Consider the following 11,137-nt stretch of genomic DNA (forward strand, 5'->3'; position numbering starts at 1 on the left):
TAGCACGCGCTCATTGAGGAAGCTAGTTAGGTTTGCGTGGTTTCCTAGTTTTCCTGGGGTGTCACATCATCCCCCTGTTGGTTTGGAATTTCGTCCCGAAATTCCGAAGTAGCTTCAGCCTCAGTAGTGGTTGCACTGTTCCCGAACAACTGGGGATACTTGAGTTTCATTTGGTCTTCTCGTTCCCAGGTGAACTTTGGGCCACGATGGGAGTTCCAACGAACTCGAACAAGCGGTATTTTGGTGCGCTTGAGAATCTTAACATCTCGGTCTGTGATCTCTACAGGTTCCTCGACGAATCACAACTGATCGTCGATTGTGAGCTCCTTCAAAGGAACTATGAGGGTCTCATCTGACAGACACTTCTTCAGATTTGACACGTGAAATACGTTGTGAACTCCACTGAGTTCTTCATGTAGATTCAACTTGTAAGCGACTTTGCCAATTTTCTCAATGATTTCGAACGGTCCGACATAACGCGGATTGAGTTTTCCTCTTCTGCCAAAACGAACTACACCTTTCCAAGGTGAGACTTTGAGTAGCACTAGATCCCCAACCTGGAACTCGAGTGGTTTCCTGCGCTTATCAGCGTAGCTTTTCTGACGGTCACGAGCTACCGCCATTCGTTGTCGTATCTGAGCAATCTTCTTAGTTGTGTCTACCACAAGTTCTGGACCTATGATTTGGCTGTCACCAACTTCTGCCCAGCAAAGCGGTGATCGGCATTTACGTCCGTACAATGCCTCAAACGGAGCGGCCTGAATACAGGTGTGGTAGCTGTTATTATACGAGAATTCCACCAAAGGGAGATCTTTTTCCCAGCCGTTTCCGAAATCAATCACACATGCCCTAAGCATGTCCTCAAGGGTTTGGATGGTGCGTTCAGACTGCCCATCTGTTTGCGGATGATATGCTGTGCTCATGTCTAGACGTGAGCCAAAGGACTTGTGCATTGCTTGCCACAGTTCAGAAGTAAAACGTGCATCACGATTGGAAATAATAGAGGTTGGCACCCCGTGCCTCGAAACCACTTCCTTTAAGTAAACGTCTGCTAAAGTAGAGAACTTGTCTGTTTCCTTAATGGCCAAAAAGTGTGCAGACTTAGTCAATCGATCCACTATCACCCAAATAGTGTCATTTACGCGTTGAGATCTAGGCAGGCCAGTAACGAAATCCATGGAAATTTGCTCCATTTCCATTTTGGTATCTCTAGTTGTTGGAGTAAGCCCGATGGTTTCTGATATTCAGTCTTGACTCTCGCACAAGTCAAACACTTGCTGACGTAAGTTGCTATGTGGGCTTTCATACTAGGCCACCAGTATGTAGTCTTTAAGTCGTGGTACATCTTATCCGAACCAGGATGTACTGAGTAGCGAGACTTATGTGCTTCATCCATCACAAGCTCGCATAAGTTTCCATAAAGTGGCACCCAGATGCACCCATTTACATAGTAGGCGTCGTCTTCCTTTTGTTCTAACCGGTTCCTCGATCCTCGTAGGGATTCCGCCCTGACGTTCTCTGCTTTCAATGCTTCAACCTGAGCATCTCATATCTGAGTAGGAACACTAGATTGAATGGTAAGTTGTAATGCTCGCACGCGCTTAGGTGTAGTATCTTTTCGACTGAGGGTGTCGGCCACAACGTTGGCTTTGCCCGGATGGTACTTGATCGCACATTCGTAATCATTCAAAAGCTCGACCCATCGTCGTTGTCGCATGTTTAACTCCTTTTGCTTGAAGATATGCTCGAGACTCCTGTGATCAGTGTAAATGGTGCACTTGGTACCGTACAGGTAATGTCTCCATATCTTAAGTGCGAAAACAACAGCTCCCAGTTCCAGATCATGAGTAGTGTAGTTCCTTTCTTGAACCTTAAGTTGGCGCGATGCATAAGCAATGACTTTATGCCGTTGCATCAACACACATCCATGACCCTGAATTGACGCGTCACGGTAAACCATGAAATCGTCGGTGCCCTCTGGCAATGAGAGAATTGGCGCGCTACAAAGTCTATCTTTTAAGTGCTGGAATGCAGATTCCTGTGCATCACCCCAACGATAGGTGACGCCCTTCTGAGTTAGTGAAGTGAGTGGTTGCGCAATCTTGGAGAAATCCTTGATGAACCTTCTGTAGTAGCCCGCCAAACCCAAGAATTGGCGGATTTCTGTTGGTGTACGTGGTGCAGGCCAGTCTTTGATCGTATTAACCTTGGATGGATCAACATGGATCCATCCTTGTTTACCACATGGCCTAAGAAATGGACCTCCCGAAGCCAAAAGTCGCATTTCGAAAACTTGGCTTATAGCTGCTCAGATCGAAGGAGTTCCAAAATAAGCCGTAGATGGTGCTCGTGTTCCTCCTGACTCTTAGAATAGATCAGGATGTCATCGATGAATACAATAACAAACTTATCCAGATAGGGCTTGCACACTCTGTTCATAAGATCCATGAAGACCGCAGGTGCATTCGTCAATCCGAAAGGCATAACTAGAAACTCGTAATGCCTATAACGAGTTCTGAACGCTGTCTTAGAGACATCCTCGTCTCGAACTCTCAGTTGATGGTAGCCTGACCTCAGGTCAATCTTGGAGTAGTAACTCGACCCTTGTTGAGTTCGCGGTAGTCAATACACATTCTGAAGGTACCGTCTTTCTTCTTCACAAATAACACTGGCGCTCCCCAAGGCGAAGAGCTAGGATGAATGAAACCCTTGTCAAAGAGTTCTTGTAGTTGTGTGGACAGTTCTTCAAGTTCTGATGGAGCTAAACGATAAAGTGCTCGAGCTATGGGCGCTGCTCCAGGAGCTAGCGCGATTTGAAATTCAACCTGACGGTGGGACGGAAGACCAGGTAATTCTGTCACACCCCGACCACGTTAAAACAACAAACCGTGGCGGAAACGTCAGGGAGTGTTGCAACAGAATTATTGTTCCACAACCATGGTAACCAAATGTTTCGTTTTATTGAATTATTAAGTAATGTACATTGTCATTAAATCAAAACAGACAAACTACATATTGTTTATAACAGTTTTTAAGTCACTAAGGCCTCGTCCAGGTCCTATGTGACACAAGCTTCCTAGCAAGCAACATCAAGCAATACCACCTGAAACATATGTAAAAATAGAGTCAGCAAAGAAATGTTGGCGAGTACATAGGTTTTATGGGAGTATCGGATTCATGGCTCGTTTATATGTTGCAGTACCTCGTTAGACTACAAGAGTCGAAAGTACAAACCTCGTTTTGAAAAGTGTATTGCAACATAATTAACCAACACAAATCGAATTGGTTATAGTTTATAAAAATCCCGTAGCCATGATTCTTAACCCAAAAAAAATTTGTTTTAATAAACTAAATCGTATAACATCTCATAAAAACTCGTTAATAAAACTCGTATGGTTTATATAGTTTCGAAAACCTCGTTGTGTGACATCGTTTCAAATCGTTTCCCAAGTGAATCTAAATAATGACACGCAATGTAATATGATAGAAGCACTTATATATAAGATGTACCGGCGGCGTATCTACCATGCTTTTATCATGCTACACCCGTCCCATTATCTAATCACTACCCAAAACCAATCATTTAACTCGTGTCAATTGTTTATCTCGTTTCAAATCGTATTCGTTTTAATAGTGAAACTACTTTTGGTCGTCTTGCTAACAACATTCAAACCTTCGTGACTCGACTACCTCGTTTCTCGTATTAACAAACCACCAAAGGGTAAGTTAATAATCACAGATTCGGTCGTTACCTACATAACCCCCACACATAACTATGGGTGTAGTCTGATAACGGGATTTGTCAGATCCTATGGTACCATAACCTAATACTGGTCGGCTTGATCAGAGCTAATGAATGTCATTCGTTATGTAATTACAACCAACAAGTTTGTTCATATTATTGAAATCGTTATTAGTTTTGTATAAACCATCTTAATCTTTTTTTTTTTTTTTTTGAAATCATCGTTTAAACCTTGAAAATTCATTTTGTACATATGAATCACCCCAAAACAATTGAAAACAGTAAAATAGGGGAACTATGTACTCACATTGAATGTGCAAAGTATCCTCAATCTAAAGAACTCAACAAGCTCAATCAAACCAAGGAAACTCAAGCAGCACCTAATAATCAAATCACTTAGTCAAACAATAGACGCCTAAATCGGGAGATCGGACAGGATGAGGTCTTGTAAACCAAACAAGTGTCGGAACTCATGTGATATGGTTTAACAAAGCCTACATCCTAGGTTGAAACCTAACCTAAGTGCTTTCGACCCATTGCGACCCATTAAGGTAGCTTATGCTACTTTAACGCGTCATGCGCGCAAACGCGCGTTCGAGACGTCTAACTAGTCCTGTGACAAGTATTATATGCCTAAACATGTTTAAATAAGTTGCATAATTAGTTTAGGTGACAAAAGTTAGGTTACATATGCTTAAAATCCAATTACGCATGAAAAGAGCATTTTGGTAATTTACCTAAGGCATATAAACCACCTATCATACAACTACTTAAACTAGGTGACCATAAGGTATAACCTCGGAAGGTTATTCCCTATGCAACTATGGTCACTAACCAAAGTGTTTTGATACCTAATAGTAGTTCCGTTGCAAAATGCGTGCTAAAACGCATTTTGACCGAAACTTTGACTCGTCACTACACCTAGTTAACGTGGTAATCAGTGGGTATAATCACTAAGGATTATAACCAACGTGATTACAATCACGTTGCAAAGTTCAACCGAACTTTGCGTTGACCAACTCGTGGTCAAAGCTGGAAGTTAAACTATATTTGACTTTCAAACTAGGAAAACAATAAAAAGAATGAAAGAGTGCTCACTGTGGGTCCTTGCTATCTTTTCTACAAGAAAACCAAGTTCCAAAATCAGATTGAGAGAGCTCCCAATGCAGATGTAGAGAAGAATGAGAGGAAATGAGCAAGGAACAAGTGAAATGGTTGGGCTATATATAGTTTTTCATAAATCGTTAGGATCGTTTCTTGGAGAGGAGGGCATGATCCAAGCCATACAAGTGTTAAGGACTGATTGGGGGACTTGTTCCCCACACAAACCAGCCCCTAGCATTGAAAACTAGAGATCAAAACCAGCAAAAACGAGCTAAATGACCAAATTCAATGTTTCTGTCTGGCATGCCCACGCGCCCCGCGTAAGACATGGCTAAGGCTTACGCGCCCCGCCTAAGGAAGTTTGGCAGATTGTCAGTTTTAGTCCCTGCAGCTTAGAAACATGCATTTCGGCCCATTTTTGACACGTTTAAGCCCCGTTAACCTCATTTCAAGGCTCTAAAATGAGGTTAAAGTATTGGGAACTCAAAACATGCTCAAAAACATCTCGGATGTCGGTTCTTTTGGTCATACGATCGCGTTGTTTGGTTAATTACGACGGAAGTCGTAACGAACGTGTGTACGATCCAAAATGCACGACAATTGGCGTTTTTGCGTCCCAATCACTAAAATAAAATATATTAATGATTACATAAATTTTTGGATGTCGGATATATTCAGAACGTAAGATATGCGCAAAAATGCAACCTTGTGCACTTTTTGACGCTTTTAGTCCCTGAATGACCAATAAGTTTATTTTTGCGCACCAAACACCTCAAAGCCTATTTCTAAGCTATGTAAAGGATATTTAGGGCATATTTAACTTATGATCAAGTTCCGGAATGTTTGTTACTATACAAATCGGTATAGTTTCGCAGTTTGACACAAATAGTCCCTGCGATCGAACAAACTTGTTTTCGACACACCAAACCATTCAAAACTTATTTCTAAGTTATGTGAAGGTTATTTAAGGTATGTTAAGCCTATTTCACTATCCCGGAGTGTTTGTCGCGTTTAACTGATTATGCTTATGCACCAGTTTGCGTATAACCTTCCAGAAAGCGATTTAAAGCTTGAAATCGAATCGAATCGAATTGTAAAATCACCAAAGACATAAAACACATATAATAACACCAAATCACATTGTGTTATTGATAATTAACATTGTTTTGCATTGTTCATCGATTAAAGAGCACAGTTGTCACAGTCTCCCCTACTTTAGGAAATTTCGTCCCGAAATTTTAACTAGAGGAAACTTGTGAGAACAATTGTGGATATTTCTCCTTCATTTGGTCCTCACATTCCCAAGTAAACTCTGGGCCACGTTTGGATTCCCAACGAACTTTGACTGATTTAATCCGTTTATTCTTTAAGTGTTTGAATGTACGGTCCACTATCTCCACAGGTTTCTCGACAAAGTGCATCATTTCATCGATTTGGATCTCGTCGAGAGGAATGTGAAGATCAGCGTCAGCTAAACACTTTCGCAAATTGGACACGTGAAAAGTAGGATGAATATTTCCAAGCTCTGGGGGTAGCTCTAGTCGATAGGCAACCTTCCCAACTCTTTCAACAATCTTAAATGGTCCGACATATCGTGGTTCAAGTTTTCCTTTCCTTCCAAATCTCACCACTCTCTTCCAAGGTGACACCTTGAGTAGGACATGGTCTCCAACTTGAAATTCTAGGGGCTTGCGTCGCATATCCGCATAACTCTTTTGACGGCTTCTAGCTGTCACAAGATTATCGCGAATTTTCTTGATTTTGTCTGTTGTTTCCAGAACGAGTTCAGGTCCAGTAAGTTGAGCCTCACCGACCTCATTCCAACAGACAGGTGAACAACATTTTCTACCGTAAAGAGCTTCGAATGGTGCCATATTGATGCTAGCATGATAACTATTGTTGTAAGAGAACTCGATCATTGGTAGATAAGAGTCCCAATTACCACCAAAGTCTATCACGCACGCTTTAAGCATATCCTCCAAAGTTTGAATCGTCCTCTTGGATTGTCCATCTGTTTGGGGATGATAAGCAGTGCTTAGATTTAGTTGGGTTCCCATAGCAGATTGCATGGTTCTCCAAAAATGAGATGAAAATCGAGCATCACGATCGGAAATGATATCCAAGGGAACACCATGTCGTGATACAATCTCATCAACATAAATCTTTGCAAGTTTATCAGCAGATAGATCCTCGCGAATCGCAATAAAATGAGCTGGCTTCGTTAATCAATCGATGACAACCCAAATAGCATCGTGTAGGTCCCCTTGATGTGTATGGATCTTCACAGAATTGTCAATCCAATCAAGAGTGCGGAATCCTCTTGATCAGAATAAGCAGAAAACGTGTAGGAACAGAAACAACAATCACTTTCAAACCGGGTTTTCTATTGATTATCAATCTTCACGAATTACAATCAATCAAAACCCTAACAAACTCAATTTCGTCCAAACCCTAAAGCTCTCACGAAATTCTATCTCTCAAACTGTTTTGGCTGATTTACTGATTAACCTAAACCCTAAAGCCTAACCTTGTTTATATAACACAAGGTTTACAAGTTGGACTAGGGTTTACTACTTGGGCAAGCCCAATTCGTTCCCTAGAACCAAACTGGGTTTAGTTTAGCCCAAACTCTATAATCTCACTCTTACAAAGCTAAACCCGCTAACTGTTTATCGTTTAACTAATTACAAGATATCCAAAGACCAAATCTAAGTTGTTGTCACAAATATGCACCAACACATCGTGACCTTTAGATGTACGCAGTAATTTAGTGATGAGATCCATAGCATTGTTCTCCCACTTCCAAACCGGTATCTCTGGTTGTACAAGCAAACCAGAAGGTCGTTGATGTTCAGCCTTGACTTTGAGACAAGTTAGGCATTTCGATACATACAAGGCAACATCTTTCTTCATACCAGGCCACCAAAACTTAGTACGAAGATCCTTGTACATTTTATCAGCACCAAGATGGATAGAATATCAAGACTTGTGAGATTCGTCCATCACTAAAGTGCGAAGATCGTCTTGTTTCGGAACCCACAAATGATTCTTGAAATAAAGCAAACCATCGTCTTTTGCTTCGAGTTTAAGCTCAAGCTGACGTGGCAATTCCTCACTTATCAAATTTTGTGAAACACAAAATTGCTGGGCTTGAAGAACACGAGTTTGAAGATCAGATAGAGTTCGAACAGAATGAAGCTTGACTCGCTCCTTTCAACTAAGCGCATCAGCTACGATATTCGCTTTACCAGGATGGCAGCGAATCTCGCAATCATAGTCACTCAAGAGTTCAACCCAACGTCGTTGCCTCATGTTCAACTCCTTCTGATTAAGAATATGCTAGAGACTTTTGTGGTTTGTGAAAACCACACACTTCGTACCATAAATATAGTGTCTCTAGATTTTGAGAGCAAAAACTACAGCACCTAACTCAAGATCATGAGTTGTGTAGTTCTTCTCGTGAACTTTCACTTGTCTAGACGCATATGCTATAACCTTGCCTCGTTGCATGAGAACACAACCAAGGCCTAAGTTGGACGCATCGCAGTAGACAACGAAATCATCGCTTCCCTCGGGCAAAGATAGAATATGAGCGTTACACAACTTCTATTTCAGCGTTTGGAACGCTTCTTCTTGCTTGGGTCCCCACTCAAAAGGCTTATTCTTCTGAGTCAAAGCAGTGAGTGGAACCGCAATCTTAGAGAAGTTCGCAATGAAATGACGGTAATATCCAGCGAGACCAAGAAAAGATCGAATCTTCGTTGGTTTCGTTGGTGTATTCCAATCCTCAATTGCTGTTATTTTGCAAGGATCCACATGAATACCCTGCTTGTTGACTATATGTCCCAAGAACTGAACTTCTTTAAGCCAGAATTCACACTTGGAGAATTTAGCAAAAAGTTGTTCCTTCTTTAAGAGTTCGAGAGTCAAACGAAGGTGTTGCTCTTGCTCGGCTCAAGACTTCGAATAAATGAGAATATCGTCGATGAACACAATGATGAACTTGTCTAAATAAGGTTTACAGACCCTATTCATTAAGTCCATGAAAATAGCTGGAGCATTTGTCAAACCAAAAGGCATGACAGTAAACTCGTAGTGTCCATATCTCATACGGAAGGCATTTTTGGGAATATCTTCTTTGAATACACGAAGCTGATGATACCCAGAATGCAAATCGATCTTGGAAAAACAGGTAGCACCTTGCAGCTGATCAAATAGATCATCGATTCGAGGTAGGGGATATCGATTCTTGATGGTAAGTTTATTAAGCTCAAGATAATTGATACGCATTCGAAAAGATCCATCTTTCTTTTTCACGAAGAGGACAGGAGCTCCCCAAGGTGAATAACTCGGACGGATGAATCCTTTATCCGATAACTCTTGAAGTTGTTTTGATAACTCTTGCATCTCGGAAGGTGCAAGACGATAAGGTGCTTTTGCAATCGGGTTAGCATTGGGTACAAGGTCAATTTGAAACTCGACTTGACGAACTGGAGGCAAACCAGGCAGTTCATTAGGAAATACCTCTGGATCATCCCGAACAACCGGAATATCCTAAATATTCTTGCTCTTGCCTTTCTCCTCGGTGACATGTGTCAGGAAAGCAACATATCCTTTTCGTAGATAGCTTTGAGCTTTCATACATGACATGAGTTTCAAACCAACAGATGGTTTCTCGCCACGAACCTCAAGGACATCACCAGAGGAAAGAGGAATACGAATGATCTTGTCGAAACAAACTACCTCAGCATGATATTTTGTTAACCAATCCATTCCAACGATAATGTTAAAGCTCCCAAGTTGCATTGGTACGAGGTCGATAGGGAAAAGATGGTCATCGAGGTTCAATTGACAACCACGAAGAACAGAATCGAGTGCGAGTGGTTTACCAGTAGCAACTTCGACAGATAAGGGCTTCCTTAGTCTAGTTCTAGGTATCGCAAGTAAAGGCTCAAAGGATAACGAAACAAAACTCCTATCGGCACCAGAATCGAAAAGAACAGATGCAAGTTGATTGTTAATAAGGAATGTACCGTTAACAACCTCGTTGTCTGCCCTCGCCTCATTCGCGTTCAGATTGAATGCTCGTCCACGAGCGGGATTCACATTCGCGTTCGCGTTCGGATTCGGGTTGACATTTGCATTTGCATTCGCGTTTACCAATCTCGGGCAGTTGTTGCGAAAATGACCCATTTCTCCGTAATTAAAACACGAACCAGGTGGGAATCTCGCAGCATTCCCTTGAGCTTGTGCTGGAACCTGAGCGGCCTGATTTTGACCAAAGCGACAGATGTTGGCCAAATGCCCAAGTCTAACACAGGTAGCACACTGTTTACAGGCCTGTTGAGCAACATGGTGACCGTTGCATCGAGTACAATGAGGTGCGGTGCCAGCATATGCTTTCTTCGCAGGAGGTTGATTCGGTGGGTTCTGAGCAGTTTGATTGGTGACAGCAAAGTTTTGGGAAGCCTTGCGCTTCCTTGACTTTTTCGAAGACTCACCCTGTTTCTTACCCTTACCCTTTTCCTTATCAGAATCAGTTGACCTCTTTTTATCACCCTTGCGGGTGAGTTTACCCTTCCTGACTTGAGACTCAGTCAGGGTAGTAGACAACTCGATTACTTGACGAAGGGTAGTAGGATTAACACCGGTCATAATGTCCTGTATGGAATCGGGTAAACCATTGATATACCTCTCAATTGCCTTATCCAACGGAGTAACCATCGTGGGACACAACAAACTGAGCTCCTCAAATCGATCCGTATAAGCACGGTGTTCTCCCCCGACTTGTTTCAAATCATCGAATTCCCGTTCTAAAGCTCGAATCTCGTGACGGGGACAGAACTCTCTCATCATGAGAGCTCGGAGCTCTTCCCAAGTTTGTGCTAGTGCCACTTCGGCACCCCCATCACGCATCACTCTGTTCCACCATGTAAGGGCTCGCTTCTCGAACACACTAGATGCTAACTCAACCTTACGCTCATTCAGGCACTGCACGTGTCTGAATGTGCTCTCGATACTTTCAAACCATTGCAGGAGCATAGTTGCTCCTTGCAACCCAGAAAACTTAAGCGGCTTCGCAGAATTGAAATTCTTGAAATTACACGGTGCATTATTGTTGTTATTATTGTTGTTGTTGTTGTATAGTTCGTGGATTTGGGTCACAATGCCTGGAAGCACAGCAGCCATTTGCTGAGATACAAGGGCTGCGACTTCCTCAGCAGTATAAGTTCGAGCATCGCGTCGAGGAGGCATTGTCTAACAAGGAAACATGAGAAATGAGTGAGGTCA

This window comes from Helianthus annuus, chromosome 17 (genome assembly GCF_002127325.2).
Source record: "Helianthus annuus cultivar XRQ/B chromosome 17, HanXRQr2.0-SUNRISE, whole genome shotgun sequence".
In the NCBI taxonomy this organism is placed as follows: domain Eukaryota; kingdom Viridiplantae; phylum Streptophyta; class Magnoliopsida; order Asterales; family Asteraceae; genus Helianthus; species Helianthus annuus.